Source organism: Natrix helvetica, assembly GCF_964273705.1.
Source record: "Natrix helvetica genome assembly, chromosome: 8".
NCBI classification, from domain to species: Eukaryota; Metazoa; Chordata; class Lepidosauria; order Squamata; family Natricidae; genus Natrix; species Natrix helvetica.
This window is the reverse complement of record NC_138559.1, coordinates 22,354,766-22,379,422: the sequence shown is the minus strand read 5'-3', so window position 1 is coordinate 22,379,422 and position 24,657 is coordinate 22,354,766. Positions and strand designations below refer to the sequence as shown.

General features: G+C 41.6%; 1 protein-coding gene across 2 annotated transcripts in view; it reads left to right on the top strand.

Annotated features, from left to right (window-relative positions):
* LOC309396271 (opioid-binding protein/cell adhesion molecule homolog) overlaps nt 1-24,657 on the top strand; it is a 609,765-nt gene that overhangs the window by 505,917 nt on the left and 79,191 nt on the right. The gene's annotated exons all lie outside the window — the stretch shown is intronic.

Here is a 24,657-nt window from a genome sequence, read left to right as displayed (position 1 = left end):
TTGTTTGTTTATTTAAAATGTGGATGGCACAGTGGTTAGTATGTAGTATTACAGGCTATCTCTGCCCACAATTAATCAGTGGAAAAACTTGCCTCCAGAAGTTATGGATGTTTCATCACTGGAGGTTTTTAAGAAGAGACTGGACCAGTGGTAGGCTTCAATTTTTTTTACTACCAGTTCTGTGGGTGTGGCTTGGTCGGCGTGGCTTGGTGGGGTGGCAGTAAATTTCCATTCCCTCCCCACTCCAGGGGAAGGCTACTGCAAAGTCTCCATTTCCTCCCGATCAGCTGGGACTCGGGAGGCATAGATGGGGGCGAGGCCAGTCAGAGGTGGTATTTACCGCTTCTCCGAACTACTCAACATTTCCACTAACGGTTCTCCAGGACTGGTCAGAACCTGCTGAATACCACCTCTGGACTGGACAGTCACTTATCTGAAATGGTATAGGTTCTCCTGCTTGAGCAGGGAGTTGAATTAGAAGACCTCCAAGATCCCTTTCAGCTCTATTCTATTTTAATTCTTCCCCTCTCACTTTTGCAACTCATGACTACTTTCCTTCTTTCCTCCCACTCACTCATCATATTATTTTCCGTGCCATTTCTTTCCCCAAACCCTCAGAACGCCCAGAAGCTCTCTGGTATCTTTGCTGTCATCCCAGATATAATAAAATATGACCGCAGTGGAAAGGCACAGAAATATTCACAACCCACAGGGACCCGTTCCCTACCTCACCTGTCGGATAGAGAGTCTACATGTCCTTGGAAAAAAAATATGTATTACGGGCCGCCAGGGTGCTAATTTGCAAGGACCATTATTCAAAAGAAACATTAAAATGGCTGCCCATGAGCTAAATTTTTTTATCCTTTCCTTCTCTCCACCCCCATGACTGAATTCTTCTTTCCAAGTATAGGTTTCCTGTCAAGGCAAGGAACCACAGGCAAAGATTTATCGATAGGGGCCTTGACTCCAACTTGCATTTTAATTATGTGGCCATCCAAATATGCTTGGGAGTAAATGCGGTGCCTGTTTATTATACTTTAGTTTGCTTCTGCAGATAAAGGACTGGGGAGAAGCACGGAGTAATATCATGTGGAGAGCAGCATTTCTTTACCACACAATTTATTTATTTCTTTAGTTAGTTTGTCAAACATGTACGAGATAATAGGTATAAGCATGAACATAGACATGAGCACAGGAAATGGGTTCGAATAAATGGGGACAATCGGACACGGACGGTAGGCAAACTGGTGTGCGTATGCATGCCCCATTATGGACCTCTTAGAAATGGGGTGAGCTCCACGCTAGGCAATTTAAGGTTAAAGTTTTGGGGGTTTGAGGATGTAACAATGGAGTCAGCTAGTGCATTCCAGGCATTGACCACTCTGTTGCTGAAGTCGTATTTTCTGCAAACGAGTTTGGAGCGGTTTACTTTGTGTTTGCATCTATTGTTTGTCCGTGTATCATTGTGGTTGAAGCTGAAGTAGTCGTTGACAAGTAGGACGTTGTAGCAGGCAGACCGTAGGTGGTATAATTCCAGGTTGTCCAAGCTCAAAATTTCGAGCCTGGTGGCATAAGGGATTCTGTTGTGAGCAGAAGAGTGGAGGACTCTTCTCGTGAAATACCTCTGGACCCGCTCAATCGTATTAATGTCTGATATGCAGTGTGGATTCCAGGCAGAAGAACTGTACACACAATGGTGTGAAGTTTACACGTTTAGATGTGCCTGCTTTCTGAATTGGCAGTCAGGCCTGCCAGGGAGAGAAAGAGGGTGGTCGGCTTCAACTTTAGCTGTAAGCCTTGGGCTCAAATTTCACTCAGGAGACGCCTGCTGAAGATTGTGTGAGATCTCTTAAGGAAAAGGCAACATGGATGACAACAGATCGCTGTGTTTAATTGTCATGGGTGACCAGTTAAAGATTGTCCGGTGGCAGGGCTACACAAGGATCTTGGTTGCATGAATCCAGTGGTGTCACTCAGAGTATATGTTTTGTTTTTGTGTTTTAATTCAGAGAAGCAGGGTTTGCCAACCTTGATAATCTGAAGACATCTGGATTGCCACTCCCAGAATTCCCCAACCAGCAGTTGTTGTCCACATGTCTTAAAGTGACCAAGATTGGGAAATCCTGACCTAGATAATCAGTATAATTCAGAGTATCTCAAACTGGTCATCTGAAGTTTACATTTCTCTATAAAATAATCTTTTTTTAAAAAAAAAAAATTCTACTACTTGATCAGAGCACTTGAGAATTCATTTCAAGTTTATCCTGGGTTTGAGCTTTCAGAAAAGCCCCAAATGTATTTCATTCTTTTCAGCTTATTGGAGTTTATCCTTTAGAAGAGATGGGCAATGATGTTGATATCCTTGTCTTCACTAATGTAATTTCCCCTCATCCTGTTTGAAAAATACCCATTGCATGAGTTCAGCCTTAATGGCTTGGGGTTTCCTAGTATCTGGGGAATATTGGATTGTAGAAAGAAGAGACAATTTATTTCCTTCCTTCCTTCCTCCCTCCCTCTCTCACCCGAACTAGACTGCATTCTTCTTCTGTGTCATATATGTAGGTACATGGGTACATGCTTATTTATTTATTTAGTCATGTTTCTGTACTGTTTATTGGAGGTGATAACACCCTTAGAGCTGTATTCAACAAAACCTCCTTTTAGTGTATGCCGATTAGCGTACATTTAAAGTGACAATAAAGTTATTCTACATTTTTATTCTACCACCTTGGCCATCTCATAAAATATGAAGATTCAACAACTCTATCTCTCATGGCGCTATATTGTTCCTTTTGAGCAAAAGAAGTGATTTTTTTTTACACCAAATGGCATTTTTAAAAGAAAGAAAAGAAGGAAGGATTGAGAGATGGGAAGAAAGAAAGAAAGAAAGAAAGAAAGAAAGAAAGAAAGAAAGAAAGAAAGAAAGAAGGAAGGAAGGAAGGAAGGAAGGAAGGAAGGAAGGAAGGAAGGAACTAACTTGGATTTACATAGTACTTTACAGTCCTCTCAAAGCAGTTTACAGAATCAGCATTTCCCCCCAACAATGTAGATCCTTATTTTACCAACCTCCGCAGGACAGAAGGCTAAGTCAACCTTAAAGAAGGAAGGAAGGAAGGAAGAAAGAAAGAAAGAAAGAAAGAAAGAAAGAAAGAAAGAAAGAAAGAAAGAAAGAAAGAAAGCCGAATGTTCTTTCTTATTATTTTGGGGCTGCTTCTAGGAAATGATGGTGCATATTCCAGAAATGAACTCAATGCTGAAAGGTTTACACCCATTCTGTTTCAAACAGAGGAAAGCAAACATTAAACACATTTATGGGGATAGGGATGTTGATGCTCTCTTTGCTCTGTGTGCTGAATACACCCTCCTTGTTCAGGAGTGCAAACCTTTCAATAGAAACCTCAGTTGCTCGGGAAACAGCCGCCACTTTCTCCTCCTGTTTGTGGCCTTCTCAAATGCAGATGGGGGTCCTCTAATTAATTATCTTAGCTCCATCCAACTTGAGAGCTGCATTGTGCAGGCCTTGCTGCTGTAGTTTGTTAATTGCTCTTTAACTCACGAGAACACAGACAATTGAGTTGAGTTGGCCACAATTCAATCAAGACTGGGGAAGAGCATTCTGTGAATGCTTGCATGGTCTATGCACCGGTGGTGGGATTCGAAAAAATATTTTTAGTACCGGTTCTGTGGGCATGGCTTGGTGGGCCTGGTGTGGCTTGATGGGCGTGGCAGGGGAAGGATACTGTAAAATCTCCATTCCCTCCCAATCAGCTGGGACTCGGGAGGCAGACAATAGATGGGGCGGGGCCAGCCACAGGTGGTATTTGCCAGTTCTCCAAACTACTCAAAATTTCCACTATCGGTTCTCCAGAAGTGGTCAGAACCTGTTGAATCCCACTTCAGCCATGCACCTTCAGGATGACCTGTCTTTTTCTTGGCCTTGCTAGGACCAACGAATGAAGACAAGCCTGGTAGCGAGGGGGGAAATATCAGGAATAAAAATAGTGAGTTTCTTCCCCCCCCCCCATGAACCACGATGCAGAAAGAAAGCAATAATATACAATCGATATGAACTTCTGATGAAATGTTACACACCGTCAGGGGCAGATGAGTGTCTCATTCAGAGATCATTTGTAGAAGATGTGGAAGGAGATGGTTTAATTGAAGAAGGACTTAGAAGCGGGACCCGGTTTCCCAACCGTGTCTCCTACAACCCAGGTGGTCGAGGCAGGGCAGGCCTCTAGAGAGAGTTGCCAGTGGCCCTCCAACAACCGATAAGTCTTCATCCCTATTCTACCCTGAAGGCAGCCACCCTCAGTCTTCCAAACACAGTGTCAATCCTGGAAGCCATCTTTTGCATTGGGCCTTCTGGCCTTCTACATTCAATGCAGTGGTGGGTTCAGGCGGGCGGGTGGGCCCTCTGGAGCACCATACCAGAATGGTACCCAGTGCTCCAGGCAGCCACCGGTACACCTGCACTGGGGCCTACCGCATGCAACCCACTATTGATTCAATGCTGTGGGCATGCTACCGGTTTGGACCAGTTCACCCGAACCAGGAGTAAAAATGCTACTGGTTCGCCCCAACTGTTAGTAAAAAAAAATGCTACCGGTTCGAGCGACCTGGTATTTCTGATGATATTTTGAGAACTGGTCTGGCAAAGGCGTTATATGCCCTAGTTTGCAGTACAAGAAGAAGCTTCACAAAATTAGGCAAAACTAATGCGGATGTCAGGTGCAGGTGTCTCTCTCTCTCTCTCTCTCTCTCTCTCTCTCTCTGTGTGTGTGTGTGTGTGTGTGTGTAAGGCTGCTACAAAAGAAGTTAAGTGCTCAATTCCCAATTTTACATCTGATTTTTTTTTGTTTACTTTTTGGCTTGCAAATGAACAGGAATGTATCAGCATTCTGTTCAGTCATTTGCCATGTAATTCCCACCAGCTACAATTGTAGGAAATTGTTGTGATAAAAAAGATATGTATTTATTTGGGAGGAGTGCACAGAATATGTTATATTAGGGAAATTGCTGGGGAAATGTATGTCATTGTTGTTCCTACTATTCGTGTAGAGCGAGTAAGCTAAACATGTCTAACGTAGAAGACATTTAAATGCCAAGATATGCACATGTTAAGATTATTTTCCAGTTTCCAGACTGATAAAACCAATAATTTGAGAGACCCACTTGTGTTTGCCATTTACTCATTCCCAGGGCGAAGGGTGGGGAAATATATTAGCGATGAAAAGTTGATTCACTTCTGAGCAGCCAAGGCTGGATTTCTCTGGGCTTCATTGCTTCTTTCTTGATAAATGGCAGCTGAATATGAGAACTGACTCCTTGGAAAGTCCTATATCCTGAACTGTCTTGGGATAAAAATGAAAGTGTTGTGTGATTACATATTCCTATATGCAACCCAACGTTCGCTCTGGGTGTCCACAGTTTTAATAAATAACAGGAATAAAAAGCACATACAGTGGTTTACTGAGAAAGAAATCTAATTTTAGTGGGATTCAATTTTTTTTTATTACTGGTTCTGTGTGTGTGGCTTGATGGGCGTGGCATGGGAAGGATACTGCAAAATCCCCATTCCCTCCCCACTCCAGGTGAAGGATACTGCAAAATCCCCATTTCCTCCCAATCAGCTAGGACTCGGGAGGCAGAAAATAGATGGAGGCAGGGCCAGTCAGAGGTGGTATTTAGATATTTAGAGTTGATTTTCCTTTAAAGCAGTGCTGATATGATGTACTCAATAAAGAAGTTCTTTGAGGAGGATTCTATTTTCAGAGTTCTGATTTGTTTGGGTTCCTTAGTTGGAACCTTGACACACACATTGTATGTACTTACAATCAGAAGTGGGTGTGCAGGGTTTAACATAGTCGGATGGCTTCCATAAAGATGGGATTGAAAATGCCTATGGAGATTCTCAGTCATTTTGAGGGTAGTTGTTAAATAGTGGTAGAAGAGGGTAGTTGTTAGGTAGTGGTAGAAGAGTCATTGTCAAGCTTGTGAGAGGTCGTGATGTTTCATTCATGGGGCTTAAGTTCACACACAGGTTTAGCTGGGTCAACAGTATGATAAGCATCTATTCTAATTCCAGGTATCCTAGTGTGTATGGCAGGGAAGGCATGATTGTCCCAAATGTGCTTTTCAGAAGGCAATTGGGATTTCCTTGGGTTTTTCCTTAGAAATATTTTGCTTCTCATTCAGGAAGTGTCTAGGGAGATTCTCAGTCACCCAGATCATGGTTGTCCCAAAGGTGCTTTTTTCAAGAGGCAACTGGACTTTCTGGTTTTTCCAGAAAGAAAAAAAAACAAAAACAAAGAAAAAACAGAAAATCCAATTGTCCCTTGAAAACGCACCTTTGGGACATGCGATTGAAAACCTACTGCACGGATAGAAGACGTGGGGATTTGACTGCCTGGTTGAGGCTACATTCTTCACATTTCTGACCCTTTCTGCAGATTCTGCTGGTTTTGATAAAACTTTATTCCAAACCTTTAATAAAGAAAGACATTGAAACTGTAATTTTGCAGCTGAAGACATTCAGTCTAAGTTTCAGTTATCACCTCTGGAGATTGGCTCCCCTATAACATTACTTTATCGTCACGTTGGTTTTAATGTAGTGATTTCAATACATTTCTTGCACGGATTCCTTGCGCCAACTGTCGAGAAAGGTTCCCCCCCCCTCTTTTTCTAAGAAGGAAAGAAGTTCCAGTTTTGCTTTTTTTTTTTTTCCGAGATTGTAAACACAGGTGTGGGTGGAGAAGACGAAAAGGCAATACTTAAAGATATTAATTCATAAAAAAGTTATTTTTATATCCCTGGCACAGGTGCCAAGTAATATTAAAATATTCCCACAGCTAGTTGATTTCTTTTCTTCAAACCTTGTTACCTATATCAAAGCTACCCAGCCGTATCCTATCATCCAAATAGTTCAATTCCCTTTGATATTTTAATATAAATATATAGATATAGAAAGCGTACAGTAAGGTTCAAAATGGTCACTATAACACTCCAACTTTATTCCATTCCCAGAAGGTTAATTGAAAGCTGGCCATCTTGGTGACGTTTAGACAAATGAGGATAATTATGACTTTCCTTAACTCTCTGAGAGGTTAATTGCTTGGATGTAGGAAGTTGTAACGAACAAAGGGAGAATAAATCAGAAAAGCAACTATGATCTGATAATGCAATTTGGTATATTCATGTACAACTCAAACAAATAAACACCCTAATTAGATGAACTTGCTCATTTGCGTGGACACACATCTAGTTCATCTATTGTGAGATACCCAGGAAATTCATATTGGCTCGACTTGCAAGTTAAATGAACAGTTCCTCCAATAATTCTTCAAAAGATAACTTCTCAGTTCAGGATGGCGGTAGTAAATAGAGTCTCCTTCTCAAATGAGTAGCGAAGAATGAGGAAAAATAATAATAATAACAGCAACAGGTATGTCAGAGTTTGTTGCAGAAAAATCAAATCCAGAAAGCACACACAGATAACTGATTCAGCTGGATTCATTAACTTATTTATATACATAATAACAGATGAATAAGTGTACAATACCAATAGTAGATTCTTTCAACGTGGTAGAAGTTACAGGCAGAACACAAGCAGGAGAGGACAGTTTCATCTCAGAGTTCAGAGCCGACAGAGTAGTTTCAGTGTTGATTCTCAGCACAGGCTCAGATGTGTTTAAGCTCCCACTGGCTGACTTAGTTGCTATGCCTATTCATTGGCTGACCTTGTTACCATGTCTCTCCCAGTCATGAATATTCTAACAAGATAGTCATGATGTCACTGATTTCTCAGTGGATCTTCCTGTGGCCCATCAGCGTTCCCGGGTTTCCAGTTAGGAATTGAAATACAAACATCTTAAAATAGCCAAGGTTGAGAAACATTGGTTGAAATAAACTTTCTTGCCAAAAACTCTGTCTTTGGACTTTGGTCTACTCACTAAGGCTATTCGATCAGAAGAAGACCTTGTCCATAGATTGATAAGACTTTTCTCAAGTTCTTTAGTCAGGAACTGAAATTGGTTTCTGTATGGTTAACCTTCATATCACACTATTTTACATTGGGGAGGTGTGTTTTGGCTTAGTTATTAAGGACACTGAGCTTGTCAGTTGGACTGACAGCCTGGGTTCGAGATCCGAGCACCACACAATAGGTGAGCTCCTATTCCTTGTCCGAGCTCCTGCCCACCTAGCAGCTTGAAAGCATGCAAATGAGAGTAGATAAATAAGTACCACTTTGGTGGGAAGATAACAGCATTCCATGCACCTTGGCTTACAGTCATGCTGGCCATATGACCATGGAAAATGTCTTTGGACAAGACTGGTTCCCATGGCGAAGAAATGGAGATGAACAGCGCCCCTAGAGTTGGACACAACTGGATAGGGGAAACCTTTATTTTATTTTACACTATGTTCGGGGAAATGGTGGCTCAGTGGCTAAGACACTGAGATTGTCGATCAGAAAGGTTGGCAGTTCAGTGGTTCGAATCCCTAGCACTGCATTACTTGTCCCAGCTTCTGCCAACCTAACAGTTCGAAAGCATGTAAAAATGCAAGTAGAAAAATAGGAACCATCTTTGGGTGGGAAGGTAACAGAGTTCTGTGCGCCTTTGCTGTTTAGTCATGCTGGCCACATGACCATGGAGATGTCTTCGGACAGGGCTGGCTCTTCGGCTTTGAAACGGAGATGAGCATCACCTCCTAGAGTCAGGAACGACTAGCATATATGTGTGAGGGGAACTTTTACCATTATATTATGTTCACATGCAAACATATTCAAAGCTACTTTCCCACCAAAGGTGGTCCCTATTTTTCTATTTGCATTTTAATGTGCTTCGAACTGCTAGGTTGACAAGAAGCTGGGACAAGTAACAGGAGCTCACTCCATTATGAGGCACTAGGGATTCGAACCACCAAACTGCTGACCTTTCTGATGAACAAACTCAGTGTCCTAGCAATTGAGCCACTAGGTCACACTTACATACTAATAGGTACTAGCTATTTCTGTATCAGCAAACAGGTTTGGGGTAATAATCCTAAATTATATTTTCCCTAGTTTTTTCTATGTGAACATTTATATCATACTATTTTATACTGCCCTATATTATACTGCAGTTTCCAGAACCGTCAACTTAATTATAATGTTTACGTACATACGGATTTTACAGCTTTGAGTGAGTAATTCTAATTTATAGCTATTTTCCCGCAGTTTACAAACTAGATTGATCATATTGGAGCTGTTGTAAATTTTTATCATCCTAATGTAATTTTTATGCTGGTAGATAATCGAAAGAAAAAAATGGAACTCTTGAGTTTGACTAAGTCTGACTTTTCAAAAGCCACTATGCCATTTCTCCCTGTCCTACTCCATTGCTACTTCTGAGAATAGCTGACAATTTATACCCACATTTTGACAAACTAGCAGAAGGCAAATGCTTACTTTGTTCTCACTTTTTTTCCCTGGCTCATCTAAAAGATTTTCAGATTTGCATAGTGCACACTTTATGTTTTTAATTAAAGCCAACTAAATAGTAGAAGCATTTTAACAGAATGACAGAGTTGGAAGGGACCTGGGAGGTCTTCTAGCCTGACCCCCTGCTCAAGCAGGAGACCCTGTTCCATTCCAGACAAGTGGCTGTGCAGTCTCTTTTTAAAAGCTTCCAATGATGGAGCACCCACATCTTCTGAATGCCCTGATCAATTGTTCTCGGTGTTAGGAAGTTTCTTCTTTATTCCAGGTTGTTACTCTCCTTGGTTAGTTTTCATCCATTGCTTCTTGTTCTGCCTTCTGGTGGTTTGGAAAATAGGTTGGCCCAATGATGGGATTCAAATAATTTAACAACTGGTTCTCTGCCCTAATGACCAGCTTGGTAGGTGTGGCTCGGTGGTCATGTGACTGCGTGGGCGTGGCCAACTCAACATCACTCAGATCGATGGGCGCTCCGCCTTAGCCGTTACAATGTAATAAGGGTTAACCGGAGAGGCAGTTTCTGTAAGCAAGGCAATACATTTTAGGCTAGAAACAACACCAGGATGTTTCCTTCCTGCCTTCCTTACAGGATTAGCCCTGTAAAGTTGAAGAAAACAAAAGGAGATTTCTTCCAACAACTGGTTCTCCAAACTACTTAGAAAGTTAACAACCGGTTCTCCCGAATAGGTGCGAACTGGCTGAATCCCATCGCGAGGTTGACCCCTGTCTTTTTTTGTGGCAGCCCCTCAAATATTAGAACACTTGCATTTTGGATCTGTTTGTCCAAGGAATAAGTTTGTTAGCTGGCAGAAGAAAACCAGAAGTGGAATTACGTCTTCTTTTTCACTGTGGTTTAATTCGTACAACCGAGGCAATGTGTTTATTGAAGGACAGGCGGGGTTTGTATGTCATGCTAAGCCTCCCAAAACTTAATACTAAGGCTAACTGATTTTATATAAACAGATCTGCTAGCTTTTTCTCTCCTCTGGCTTAACACATTTGAAAACAAATATGGATATATTTATAAGCTGTATTTCATTAACACCTGACTAAAGATATTGTTTACACCCAGGGAGTTTTCAGGTTCAACCCACTGGGAATATCCTGTTGTGCTTCTATCTTGCCAGCGCTAATTCCATAGCATCTGGTAAGCCACTGCTGATGGACCTTTAATTAGATTCAACACCATTCTTTTTAGCTTTTTATTGAGAAGATGGTCCAAATGGCAAGTGTTACCTGTGATGTTTTGTTTGTTGTGATGGTAGTTATTGAATCAGGCTCTGACTCCTTGATGCTTTCTGAGCTTTGTGGTTTTCTTGTAGATGTTTCATTAGCATTGATGATGTTACCTAGATGGGTAATGGAATGTCTGCAAGCTCAGAGAGTAGTAGTAGTAGTAGTAGTAGTAGTAGTAGTAGTAGTAGCAGTAGTAGTAGTAATTGTTCTCCTTCTCTTCTTCTTCTTCTTCTTCTTCTTCTTCTTCTTCTGCTTCTGCTTCTGCTTCTGCTTCTGCTTCTGCTTCTGCTTCTGCTTCTGCTTCTGCTTCTTCTTCTGCTTCTGCTTCTGCTTCTGCTTCTTCTGCTTCTGCTTCTGCTTCTGCTTCTGCTTCTTCTTCTTCTTCTCCTCCTCCTCCTCCTCCTCCTCTTCCTCCTCCTCCTCCTCCTCCTTCTCCTCCTCCTCCTCCTCCTCCTTCTTATTCTCCCCCTCCTCCCCCTCATCCTCCTCCTTCTCCTCCTCAAACCCCACTCCCTTCTCACACTGATACTTGCATCATGAAACATCTTCAAGAAAACAACCGAACTCAGAGAGCACCAAGGACCCTTCATTTCAACTTTCAGCTACAAATATTCTCCTTTATTGGCCCTGAAAGGAATGCTTAACACGGATTCTGAGAAAAAAAAAGATACCTGACCTTGGTTGTTTTCTTGCAGACATCTCATTATCCAAACTAGGTAAATTACCAGTGCTAGTAAGGAGTAGCGTTTGTGTTCTGACCTAGGCTTCCTTAACAACCATAAAGCAGAGTCTGGCCCACAGGAAAGAAAAAAAAAAAACCTTTTATTTACATGACTCTGAATTCCTTTCATTCATAGTCAGCAAGGCTTGGCAAACAGTCTTTCAGAGGAATGTTTATCAACACAAACTTTATCTCATTTGGGGAGCTGCCAGATAAACTAGTTTCCAAAGGCAGGGCAAGGCAACACTTTGCACAGAGTCTCTTATAGTCACAAACAGAACTTTCCATTCTTGAAATGACCAAAGGAACACATTGTTACCTGCAAAAGCCCCCTCCCCATTTGCTCCTCTTTTGTTTCCTATGGGAGGGGACAATCACTTCCAAGTTGTGGCTTTACTCCCATGTCGACCATGCTTTCTTAGTTGTTCTTGTCTTCTGGCAGCTCTGCGCATGCGCACACTGGGAACAGGCTGTTCCTTTGCTTCACTGCTGTCTAACCCCCGACCCAGACTCCTTTTCTGAGCTTCCCTCAGCCCCCAGGATGGCCCATGTTCCTCCCCAACCTCCTCACTCTACAACTCTGCTGCCAGTTCTGCTGGTCACCACAACAGTTTGCTCTCAATGTATACTCTAGTGGCTTGCTCTATCCATGTTGGCGAGAGTGGTCTTAGAAGTTCTTTGATTGGGTTATTTTCTGTTAGCTTGTTTGGCAGTCTCTTGATTGGGGTATTGCTTATTTCTTGATTGTTGGTCTGATGTTAATCTTGATGCTAATCTATGCTCATCTAGGTATTGAATTATAGAGAAGTATGTATTTTGCTGTTATAGACCATTTTTGAAGGCCTAGAGCAGAGCCTGGACAACTATTGTTTCCAACTTTTAAAGTGTGAGGAAACTTCTACCTTAGCTGTCCACTTTTGTCTATCTGCTCAAAAAATCTATAGTTGCAGCTCAATCCTCCGTGGCTGTTCTTACACTGTGTATTAAGATACAGAGAGTTTATCCAGCTAGTCCAGCTGCTTGGGAGATAATTACAACAGAATCCAACCTGTTGTATAATAATCCTCCTGGGCGAGCTGCCAAGAGCCCGAGGCTTATTCCCATGATAATTTCTCCAGCTCATTTAGGAGTTCCAGAGATTGGAACTTGGGATCCTTGCACAAACAATGGTTTTTTTTTTTTTTTTTTGGCAATAATTGGATATGGGCTGGAATCGGATGCTTGAGTTAAATCTTATTTAGGGCCAACTTAATATGATGCCTACAAATATGTCATTGAAAATGAGTGCCGTGCAAATGGCCTTTACAAATCACCACTACAACAATCCCTCTGTTTGAATTATAATTCTTGGGGTTGTGGAAGGAAATGGACAAGCAGGCAAAAATTTGGAAAAGATAAAGTGGAGAATGGAATGGAATAGAACAAGGAATGGAATGGAATAGAATAGAAAAGGACAACAAATAGAATAGAATAGAAATTGGGATAGAATAGAATAGAATAGAATAGAATAGAATAGAATAGAATAGAATAGAATAGAATATTTGGCCAATTGTGATTGGACACACAAGGAATTTGTCTCTGGTGCAGAAGCTCTCAGTATACATACAAAGTGATAAATCATAAGATACCAATAGGAGAAGGTAATAGGAAAGATGAGAAGGATGATAGTAACACAGCCCTATGACATGGGTAAATATCCTTAGGCCAGGGGTGTCCAAACTTGGGAACTTTAAGACTTGTGGACTTCAACTCCCAGAATTCCCCAGCCAGCTTGAGAATAGAATATAGACTAGAATATAGACTAGAATAATAATAGAATAGAATAGAATAGAAAATAGAATAGGAATGAGAATAGAATATAAAATAGAATATAGAATAGAATAAGAATAAGAATAAGAATAGAATAGAAGAGAAGAGAAGAGAAGAGAAGAGAAGAGAAGAGAAGAGAAGAGAAGAGAAGAGAAGAGAATTCTTTATTGGTATATGTGATTGAACACACAAGGAATTCATCTTTGGTGCATGTGCTCTCGGTGTACATAAAGAAAAATAAAATACATTCGTCAGGAATCATAAGGTACAATACTTAATGATAGTCATAAAGTACGAATAAGCAATCAGGGAATAATCCATATCAATACATGTATCAGGATACAAGCAACAAAGTTACAGTCCTGCAGTCATAAGTGGGAGGAGATGGGTGATAGGAACGATGAAAAGACTAATAATAATAGTAATGCCATATTAGTGAATAGTTTGACAGTGGTGAGGGAATTATTTGTTTAGCAGAGTGATGGCGTTCGGGGAGAAAACTGTCCTTGCGATACCCTGGATCCATACCATGGGGGGGGGGGATTTAAAGATAAGAACAAATACTTTGAGTTGGACCCAGAAGCAAAGTGACAACCAGTGCAGCCCACAGAACAGCGGTGTAACATGGGCCAGCCTAGGGGCCCCAAGAACTGTCCACGTGGTTACGTTCGGCACCGGCTGTAGGTTCCAGATACTCTTCAATAGCACAATGTACAATCGTTGGAAAACGAAGGCACCTTTCATTCTGAGATACTTGACGTGCCCTGCACCCTGACGTCAACACCGTAGCTGTCCGCTGGGAGTCCCTCTGTTGCACACGGCATCACTTGCCTTCCCATTTCCCAGCAGACAGTCTGCAGTTAACACACTTTAATTACCCCCGCTTCGCTGAAGACGAGATACACTGCCTCTCCTTCTGTCTTCTTGTGTTTCTTTCCCACACCCCCTCCTTCCCATCGCAAATGTATTTGTAAAGTGCGCACTCCCACACACACGCACACACACACACACACACACACACACACACAGACACAAAACAAGAGGCTCTGGGTTCTTGAATTTTCAGGCCTGCTTACACTGCTGGAAAAAATCCTTCGCTCCCCCCCCCCACTTTTCTTTTTTTGATTGAAGAACACTAGAAATCAGCCAGGGAGCAGGTGGTGTATTGTGTTAGATTAGCACTGATTGAATTCTTACACAGCCGGTTGATTGAGGCTGGTGTTCAGCAAGAGCACAATTCTGCAAACGGTGGGCTGCAATGAAGGGGCCATTTTGCTGGATCATGTCCCTTAATCAGTCTCCTCCGTTCTATTGATATTGCTGCCGGAGTGTCTTCCACCCGCCATGCCGCTTGCTCCTTTCCTGGGCCTGCGGAGGAAAACCCATCCAACGGAACAAGTCCTGAGCCAAATGATTTTTGCTCAGGCGGTTTCTCCCAGCCTCTCTGTACAAAAGCATTGTTGTCGCTATTATTACGGTTGGCTGCACAGCCGGCCGGACGTTGAGACTGGATTTGGCATTTTTTTATCCATCTATTGAGACCCCGGAGGGACGCGGTGGCTCAGTGGTTAAGACACTGAGCTTTTCGATCAGAAAGGTCGGCAGTTTGGTGGTTCAAATCCCCAGCGCCGCATAACACAGTGAGCTCCCGTTACCTGTCCCAGCTTCTGCCAACTTAGCAGTTCAAAAGCTTGTAAAAAATAAAGGAGAAAAATAACAACCCCCTTTGTTGGGAAGGTAGCAGCATTCCATGCCCCTTCAGCATTTAGTCATGCCGGCCACATGACCACGGAGACGTCTTCAGACAGTGCTGGCCCTTCGGAGAGAGAAAGTGAGAGAGTGAGAAACACACACACACACACACACACACACACACACACACACACAGACACACAAACAGAAGTCCCTTACACAACCCCCAAGCCAGCCACATCATTTCACTAACCTTTTTTCTACCCTCAGGAGCGTAACAAATTAAAGTTTAATTTGTTTGTATTGTTTAATGGATTGCTAAATTGGCCACGCCCCTGTTACATGACCACCTAGCCACGCCCCCAGTCACATGACCACCTAGCCACGCCCCTGTCACATGACCATCTAGCCATGCCCCCAGCCGGTCTGCCCCCCACAACAGTCTGAGTGACCGTGAGTTGGCCTCCTGTTTAAAACATTTGAAGACCCCTGGTAGAGATGGAAGCCCCCCCCCAAAAAAAAGGACATTGGTGGCTGCTTTAATACGATTCTCTCCTTGTTTTAATTCCAAGAAGGAAATATATTAAAAATGAAATATTGATGCACAAGACATCAGCTGTGGCAAATAATCAAGAGCCTTTATGTGGACATAAATTGCCCATTCCATTTATCTGAATTGCAACAATATAAAGGATGCTTTCTAAAGTGTAATTTATGCGAGGACTTCACATTTGTAGATACATAAGGAAAATTGGATGTCTATTAGTAATATTGTACTCTTTTCTCTGAGAAAGAATTGCAACATTATTCTAAAGCCTGCTAACAACTGAAATCATTCTCAAAAAGCACCTTTCTTTCTATTTTCCCTCAGATCCTATTATAAAGAGTAAGTGCAATTTTCATGTTATCTTCTTTTTTCCCCTTATATCGATGTTCCAATATTTTTGAACAACTGGACTGAAACCTTAATGTAGTAAGTTATTGCTAATAACTTGCTATCAATAAACTAAGCCAGGTTCTACATTAACAATGGGCCAAAACCCACCCCTTGTTACTGACAAACTTACACTTGATTATAGAATTGCAGTCTTAAGTAGAATAACAGAGTTGGAAGGGATCTTGAAGGTCTTCTAGTCCAACCTCCTGTTTAGGCAGGAAATTCTACACCACTTCAAACAAATGGTTATCCAATCCCTTCTTAAAAATTTCCAGTGTTGGAGCATTCACAACTTCTGGAGGCAAGTTGGTCCATTGATTAATTGTTCTGTCAGGAAACTTCTCCTTAGTTGTGAGTTGCTTCTCTTCTTGATTAGTTTCCATCCATCATTTCTTGTGGTGCCCTCAGGTGCTTTGGAATAGAATTACTTGACTCCCTCTTCTTTGTGGCAACCCCTGAGATATTGGAACACTGCTATCATGTCACCCCTAGTCCTTCTTTCCATCAGACTAGACGTACCTACTTCTGTTCTTTCTATGTTTTAGCCTCTAGTCCCCTATATATGTATGACAATAATTTTTGGCAGGACTGAAAGAAAAATTCAACAAAGGTGGTTGTGTGTAGGGATAACTCTCCTGGTTCTCTGGAACCCTTTCCCTCCTGGTTTGAGAGAGTTACCCTTTTTCACTGATGTTAAAAGATCTGAAAAACAGGTCTCATGAGATGAACCTGTAATTGTTGACACTTGTGTCTAGATGCAAAGGATCAGGACCATAGGCCAAGTTGCAATTAAAAAAAAAGATGTATTGCACAAGCTTATACACAAGAAACTGTTCAATTGAAGTTCAATACTAAATTGATATGAGTCAATCGAATTCAAGATTGATTTGGCTTAGACTGTTTATGGGAACGTAATGATGCTAGGCTTATGACTCATTTAACTCTTCCCCCCACCTGCCAGCTCTACCTGCTCTTTTCCTACAATAAATCATTTTTCATATTAGGCTTAAATCTTGATTTACCAGACCTAAGTGCATTGGACTTCAGATGCAATGAATCAAACTTCAGTTGCACTTGGTGTCATGGATGTAATGACGTCATTTGTCAAAGCCCACAGCTGTGACAGCCAGATTCTCAGAGTAGGAATTGGCAATTTTAGCAAGAGGAAAGAGGACAATTGGCTCTAATTTATCAGCAAATATGTTTCAAATTAAAACTTTCCTGTTACCTCTGATGACCTTTCTAACGGGGTCTTGAGTTCAGTGCTAATTGCTTATGTGATGCCTTAGAAATGTCCATTGGTTCCTGTTCATCAATATTTTTAAAAAGGTAAAGGTTCCCCTCGCATGTATGTGCTAGTCGTTCCCGACTCTAGGGGACGGTGCTTATCTCCGTTTCAAAGCCGAAGAGCCAGTGCTGTCTGAAGACGTCTTCGTGGTCATGTGGCCGGCATGACTCAATGCCGAAGGTGCACAGAACGCTGCTACCTTCCCACCAAAGTTGGCTCCTATTTTTTCTACTTGCATTTTTACATGCTTTCAAACTGCTAGGTTGGCAGAAGCTGGGACAAGTAATGGGAGCTCACTCCGTTACGCAGCGCTAGGAATTTGAACCGCTGAACTGCCAACCTTTCTGATCAACAAGCTCAACATCTTAGCCACTGAGCCACCACGTCCCTTGTCAATATTTTAAAAACGTCCAAATTCTGTCCTGGAGCCAGAGAATTATGTGTTGCGTGATGAAGTGATTACACAAGGAGAACCAGTTGTGTCGTCTGCAGAAGGACAAAAGATAAATAATGCAGTTTCATAATTTGTGTGATGATGGTGCCCTCCTAAATCTTGTCATATGGCCAACTACAACTAAGTCTTCAATTTATTGCACTTTCCCTTCCCTTCTTAATCAGATATAATGAGGCTTAACATAGTGAAACCTAATTTTAACAAACTGTCTTGGGGTTATGATTTTACTTGAAACTTCCAACTCTGGTAATTTACAGTATGTAAAATGAAAAAAGGAGTAAATGGTCCTGCGTAGCTTCTTTGATTTCAGCAAAGTACTAAAAATACCAGGAGGAGGTGACTCATGAGGTTAGAATGCTGGGCTGACAATTGGCAATCTTGAGTTTGAATGCCAGTTGCTACATTAGGATGGAATGAGCTCCCATCATGTTCTCCAGCTCCCTCCAACCCAGTGATTCAAAAGCAGGTGAGCGCAAGTAGATAAATGGATACCACTTTGGTAGGCAACTTCATGGGGAAGTGAAAGGAATCCCCAACTAGGCATCCTCTGGGCAACGGTGATTGTTGTGGCCTGACAGTCAGACAGTGAGGAGGTTGGGGAGGAACATGGGACAGTCCTGGAAGTTGAGGAAAGCTCAGACAAGGGCTCTGCATCGGTGGCAGAGAGGGAGTTAGACAGCAATGAGGCAGAAGAACAGCTGGAGCCTGTTTCCTGTGCGTGCACGCGCAGAGCTGCCAGAAGACAAGAACAACTAAGAAAGCAGGGTCGACTTAAGAGTAAAGCCACATCTTGGAGGTGATTGGCCCCTCCCAGAGGAAATAAAAGAGGAATGAAAGGGGAGGGGGCTTTTGTTCATTTGGTCCGGAAGGTTCTTTTTGTGATTATAAGAGACTCTGTGCCAAGTTTTGCTTTGCCCTGTGTTTGGAAATTAGTTATCTGTCAGCTCTCTAAATGAGATAAGGTGCGTGTGGATAAATATTCCTCTGAAAGACTGTTTGCTAAAGACTTGCTGACTGTGAATGAAAGGAGTTCACAGTCGTGTAAATAAAAGAGGTTTTGTCGGGACCAAGACTTTGCTTCTTGCTTTCTAAGGAAGCCTGGGTCAGAAACAAGTGGTGTTACTTGCAAATCCTTTTGCCATAGAACAGAAATATAGTATAGTACCAAATATTCTTACCTTCCTTCCCAAGTGAGTTAATCCTTTCCAATCCAAAATTACACTTCTCCCTTGACCAGATCCCACGTATAGGGAGAAATAGGAAAAAGGGATGTGTTATGAGTTCAGGGAGTCCTCGACTTACAACTTGTTGCTTAGCAAAACTGTGACATTTGTTTAACGTCCATGGATTCACTTCACAAATATGGTGATTTGCTTAATGACCACTACACAAAAAAGGTCATAAAATCAGGTTTGTCATGTGATGGCCCACTTTACAGGTATCACAACTTACGACCTTAATGGGCAACCTTGATTATGAGTTATAAGTCAAGGACTACTTGTAATCACAACTTTTGGTTTTTTTCAAAAAAATAATTAAAGAATCAAAGATGGAAAATTCTTCAACCACCTACACAGAGTTCACTTTACCCAATAACAAAACAAATTAATAAACTTAATATATCCGAGATGTCTGTTTCAAAGCCCGCTCCAGCCTCTCCATGAAATTACTTCTCCATCAGCTTGTCTCATCATGCCCCAGACTCTTAAAAAATTCAAGCAGCCCATTTATCCCTGCCTTTTAAAAAATTTATTCCCTATACCCTGCGACAGCGGGGTTTCCAGAGTTGTGCAGGAATAACTAGCAACCTGTAATTATTTTACCCACCAAAATATATTGCATGGTCTGAATGAATGATGTCCTTCCCTCCTTGTCAAAATGCCAGGCCTTTTTTTTATGTGGTGGATAGGAAAAGTACCAACAGAAGAAAGAAAACTTGAGTGGAAGCATGCCAAAAAAATTTCGTTTCCTTAGCAGCAATGAAGGGCCTGGGTGTTACAGTTAAGACCCTTCTCTCCTCGTCACCATGAATAAATATCATCCATGATAAAATCCCCAGCAGATGATACCTTCCTTTAGGACCTATTGTATGAAACTTGATATTACACGCCACAGATGTCATTGTTCGGCAAGCTAATTTGACGATTTATGTTGTAGAGAAAGGATTAGTGGGACCTTGTGTTTTAATAGCCTGCTTCTAATTTGCATCTTTTAAGAGTCAGGATTTCAGCCAAGTTCGGCTCTTTTGTGTTTGCTTTTGAACAGCCCTGTTTATTCCTCGTGATTATAAATAAATCTTCTCTTCCCCCTATCCATCCTTCCAATCATCCTGCAACGAGGTTGGGTTGGAGTTTCGTAACTCTGGAACTAGAAGCAACAACCGGGAGAGGACACTCAATGGCTTGGGGGAGGGATCGTCAACGCGTGGATGATAGGCAAGTTGGCTACCTCCCACTGGGCCAAGCAGATGTTGTTGTAGATGCCGGGGTGGTGCAGTGGTTAGAAGACAGTATTGCAGGCTGCTTCTGCTGACTGCCGGCTGCCAGCAGTTCGGCAGTTCGATTCTCATCAGGTCAAGGTTGACTCAGCCTTCCATCCTGCCGAGGTCGGTAAAACGAGGACCCAGGTTGTTGGGGAAAATATGATGACTCTGTAAAGCACTTAAAAAAAGCTGTAAAGCACTGTGAAGCTATATAGATAGATAGATAGATAGATAGATAGATAGATAGATAGATAGATAGATAGATAGATAGATGATAGATGGATGGATGGATGGATGGATGGATGGATGGATGGATGGATACATACATACATACATACATACATACATACATACACACACACACACACACACACACACACACACACACACACACATATATACATATACATATACATATACATATACATATACATATACATATACATATACATATATATATATATATATATATATATATATATATATATATATATATATATATATATATATATTTGTGTAACAACCCCTGGTATGCCCAAATATGGGAGGAAGCTCACTACTCCCTCTTTCTGTCTTTCGGCTAAAAATGGATCTATACTAGTCTCCCTTTATTTATTTATCAGCACAAATACAACACACACACACACACATACACATACACACTATTGCTATTGCTAGATGTTCTGACTGGCATCTGGAGGGTGTTAGTTAGGACTAAACTGACACAGTTTAAACTACAGAAAAAACACATTCAGAGATAGTTTGACTCCTGTAGAATTCCCTTGTCAAGTGCAAGAAATCAGGGGTCAAAGCAGTTCAAATGACTACACATTTATTGTATGCTAACACTCTACATAGGGATGCAGTGGCTCAGTGACTAAGACACTGAGCTTGTCGAACAGAAAGGTCGGCAGTTTGGCGGTTCAAATCCCTAGCGCCGCATAACTAAATGAGCTCCCGCTACCTGTCCCAGCTTCTGCCAACTTAGCAGTTTGAAAGCACGTAAAAAATGCAAGTAGAAAAATAGAGACGACCTTTGGTGGGAAGATAACAGCGTTCCATGCGCCTTCGGCATTTAGTCATGCCGGCCACAAGAGCACAGAGACATCTTTGGATAGCACTGGCTCTTCGGCTTTGAAATGGAGATGAACCCTGCCCCCTTGAGTCGGGATTGACTAACACATAAGTCCAAGTGGTACCTTTACCTTTAGATAGAATAGAATAGAATAGAATAGAATAGAATAGAATAGAATGGAATGGAATGGAATGGAATGGAATGGAATGGAATTGGAATTGGAATTGGAATGGAATGGAATGGAATGGAATGGAATGGAATAGAATAGAATAGAATAGAATAGAATAGAATAGAATAGAATAGAATAGAATAGAATAGAATTCTTTATTGGCCAAATGTGATTGGACACACAAGGAATTTGTCTTTGGTGCATAAGCTCTCAGGGTACGTAAAAAATAAATTCCTAAATTTTTACATTCCTTTTCCTAGATTTGTCATGTTACCTGAAGTTTGTTTCTGCAGGCCAGCTCTCTGAGTGGGAAACTGGCATTAAAAGGCCAATTTAATTCCACTGAATAATTATCCTTATAGCTTTCCTATCTATGTCTCCAGCTCATATTTCTTCCACAAAGTTATTCAAGGCAAATTACACTGATTTTCCAGACAATCTGCTCTCCAAGCAATGGCCTCATCTGTGTTAGGAAGGTGGAAGCATAGATTTTTTGGGGTTTTTTAATGGACATTTAATTTTAAAAGAAAGAAAAATGGAATCATATCGATTCAGATGATTCAGATCCCTGGACCCTACCTTTTGTTTTAGAATAATTCATTCTTGAAGATATTTCACAGATATATGTTTGAGTCCCAAAACCCCAGAAAGATTCCGACTGGAGAAGAATATCTGGCTGTGAGTTTCTTCAGCGGAGTCTTTAAAAAAAGAAAACTAATTAAAAACTGTTAACTAACATTTCCAACTGAATTTCCAACATATATATATATATTTGGGATTGGGTTAATGGAAACTCTAATTTATTTTACTTCTTACCACATTAACATTATGCCTTGTGAATCTCAATCTAATATCAAACAAGCAAGCTCAGAGAGACGTTATTTTGGCTTATTGCAAAGTCAAAATTTAGACATTAGACAATTAGTCCTTCTCTCTCCCCTCCCTTCCACCCCCACTGCACAAAGCAAAAAAGGAAAGAATCACTATAACTGTCTCATCAAACAGTAAAAACAGACACTTCATCTTTAATGAGGGGTGCGGTGAGTTGCTTGAAAATCTTTCGCCTAGATATTTAGATGATTACGGGCATGGACGTTGTCTGTTTTACAGATTACCGTCCTGATTTTACCAGTCCATACAATGAATAATTTAACAAAAAACTCGTGTAAGTATCTCTTTATTATTCATTATAATGAACTAAGAGAGGAGTAATAGTCCACCCGACTGCAATTCCCCCCCAGGGCTCAACTTAACTAGGCTGTACTTAGCTCTGCGGGAGTTAATTTGAATAAAGAGAAGGGTTCTGATATTAGAACTTTAGGCAGCCCCCGTCACAAGCCGAGATGAAGATGGGGAGAAAGTCAGCTGCTCTGGAACTCAGCAGAGGGGAATGCAGAAGGAACTTGTGAATGGAAAGAGAAAAGTGGGTCTAACAGAATAACCAGAGTTAGAAGGGAATTTGGAGGTCTTCTAGTCCGATCCTCCTGCTGCAAAATGGAGTTGAGACTGGGTGGGTTTTTATACCTTCTTTGGGCTTTGTATTTGAGCTTCCTGTTCCTGTGCAAGAACATGTCCTTTAATATTCTGTTGGCATCTGTCAGATTCCCATAGGGTCATGTAGGGGTCATGGCTGGCTCTATAGGCAAAAGAGGAGACTGCTCTAGGATGGTGCAATGAAGGCAGAGGTGGTATTCTCCACCCACCCACCCAGACATCATCGTGGATGCTCTGCGCATGCTCAGAAGCGCCATACACGAGTATTCCCAGTTCCAAACTGGTAGCGAAGATTAGAGCATTTCATGCCTGTATGGGCTTGTGTTCTAAACGGATATTGGACAATTTCTATTGTGGCTTAATGGCTTTGTCTTGTGTTGGACCTTGGGTGAGGGGGCTGATCCTACCCTTCTGCCTTTGTTCAGACTTCTTTGCAGGGAATTTCCAAATATCCTGCATTGAATAGATTACTCGATCAACAGAAAAAGGAGAGCTAATTGAAATCTCATTTGTACCATTGTTGTCTCTGGAGCTATTTACACAATATTCTAAAGGAAGGCAAGATGATAAGTTTGAGCAAATGTTTGTTCAACGTAGACCAAAGGCTGCCTTGGCAGTGCTGGACCTCACCCCATTTTTAGATCTGATGCAACTTCAGCCACTCAAGATGCACATTTTGATCTCTGGGAGAGGTACAGTAAATGTTGCACTGTAGTGTCAATGCATGTTTCTCTACTGAGTTTGCATTAAAAAAAATCCACCTCAGTTTGTTGTGTGACTCTCTGTCAGATGCAAACCACGGGACAGCTTTTCATTCTGCCTAATGAATAGTGAATTTATTGTGGTTAGTGGCTGGGCTTTTTTGCAGAATTCTCTTGCCATTTAATGCCATGCTGAGCTGCAGCTGAGTTTAGAGATGTTCCATACTATGAATCAGGAAGATCTTCCAGGTCACAGTATGTGTTTCATCCCCGATACTTGGAAAGCAGTTCTCTGGAGCAAATGAACATACTTGCTTGGTGTGAAAATGACAACAGAGGCTGCATTCTGAGAAATAGATGGATACAGGCTTGGTGTATGTAGCATGCTAATACACTTTGCTTGAATCGGTCTTGGCTAACCCAGCTGTTATGGTTGACGAACCATGGTTTAAGGCTTAGCCTGATGTAAAAGAAGTGTAAATTACATGTGACCGAGCAAGATACCTACACCCTGTTAATATGTTTTGAAACCATGGATGGGGGCTGAACAAGTTATGAGCCATGGTGCCATACAGTGGTTAGAATTGTCTCCTGTATGAATTATTTCCTTCTTCCTGTCCATGACTTTAATTGAAGAGCCACAGTGCCACAGTGGTTAGAATGCAGTACTGCAGGCTACTTCTGCTGCCTGCCAGCTGCCTGCAGTTTGAATCTCACCAGGCTGAAGGTTGACTCAGCCTTTCATCCTTCTGAGGTGGGCAAAAGGAGGACCCAGATTGTTGGGGAAAATATGCTGACTTTGTACACCGCTTAGAGAGGGCTGTAAAGGCCTGTGAAGCGGCATATAAGTCTAAGTGTTGTTGCTATGTAAAGCCAGCTATTGTGGTTTATTCAGAAAGCTTCCTTAAATCTGTTTTAGCACTGTCACTGATATCTGGGTCTTGGGTTCTGAAAACATCTTATAGCTGGCTGTTTTTTCCACAGCTTGGAAACGGGAGTTGGGAGCATGATTCTCTATTGATGTCTTTTGGTTTTGCCATATCTGTATACTCACATTGTAATGATCAATAAGCAGAAATATTTTAAGACAGTATGAGGGTAGAAGTTCATTCTCTGAG